We start from the raw sequence: 1537 nt of genomic DNA, 5'->3' as shown, positions 1-1537 counted from the left end.
AATTTGATGCAAAATGCTTCAAGGTTAACACAATTGAATTGTGTTGAGCAAATTAGGGCGAAGAAAAACAGTAATCGACACAAATCCAGAAGAACACAAAGATTTAACGAGGTTCGGCAAAGATGCCTACGTCCTCGGGAGCAGAGCGGTGACTTCCTTTTCAATATTCAGAAAAGAATATAAAATACAAGATTCAACTCTCTCAAAGACTTATGATTACAAACATGTCTATTTATAATCCTAGAGTAAGCCCTACAGTACAATATGTAATTCCCAAATTACCCCTGTACCGTATAGCGGGGCGTTGACCCAACACCCCCAACCCACATAACGTAACTTCCCGATTTGGACAGATTCTTCCGCTTCGCTCCGCTCTGCTCCGCTTCGTTCCAGCATCTGTCCCTATATGATATATGAGCCATACCATAACAAATCTTCACCTTGACGAATATACAGCCCCTTAGGAGAAAAACTACCTGGGAGTTACACTTGCACCAATGTGGGTTGGGTGTGGGTTGGGCCACGTGGGTTGGGCCACCATGCTTCTGCTGCGCCCTCACTGATCTCAACCCACTGAATTCCAAGAGACACATATATTCAATTCCAAGAGGCATCTCTTCATTCAAGAGACTCCAAATCCTGGTATTATGAGTCATACCTAACAATTCTCCACCTTGGCGAATATCCAGCCCCTTAGGAGAAAATGCATCATGAAGTTTCTTACACCGTAGTGGGTTGGGCAACCATGCCAACTAGCAACTGCTAACATTCAACAAGTTCAAGCAATTCAAGAACTTGTTGAAAATACCTGGCTTGGTCAACATACTTGTTGCATTTCCATCATATGATCCGACAGAGTTAACTCCACCTACAACTGCACTCCCCAACAGTTTATAGATAATACCATCAGGTTTCATAGCTCATAATGTCTTCAAAATTCCTTGTGCCAACAAATCTTTCACATTTGTTTGTCACAATCTGATGTTCCTTGTTCCGTCAAACTTCACTATCTCAAATTTTGCACCAGACATTACCATTCGAATTTAATCCTGCAGTGAATTTTACATGCCTTGTATGAAACAAAACACACACCACAAATAAATTCAAATAAACCTGAAATTTTCTCTGTCAATTTGCAGCAATTTCTCGCATTTTTCAGTGATTCGTGAATCAAATTTTTCACACGAAGCACCTTTCCCGTTCACACAAAAAATTTGGCTGAAATACTGCGGACACCAGCTGAACTCCACCTGTCACAATTTCTTCTGCGACAAACATGCGAACAATCCGGCTGTCGCAACTTCAGCGACAAACGTGCGAACTCCGCTACAACTACACATGCTGCAATTCCTGCGATAAAGTTGCGAACTCGCGAGCTCCCCGGCAACTGCACATGTCGCAACTCCTGCGACAAACCTGCGAACTCCGCTGCAACTGCACATGCCGCAATTCCTGAGACAAACCTGCGAACTCCGCTACAACTGCACATGTCGCAATTCCTGCGAACTCTCTGCGAAATGCACTGCGACCGCAACTG

The sequence above is a fragment of the Phalaenopsis equestris genome, unplaced genomic scaffold, assembly GCF_001263595.1.
Source record: "Phalaenopsis equestris unplaced genomic scaffold, ASM126359v1 Scaffold000552, whole genome shotgun sequence".
Classification (NCBI taxonomy): domain Eukaryota; kingdom Viridiplantae; phylum Streptophyta; class Magnoliopsida; order Asparagales; family Orchidaceae; genus Phalaenopsis; species Phalaenopsis equestris.
This window is presented reverse-complemented; position numbering follows the sequence as displayed.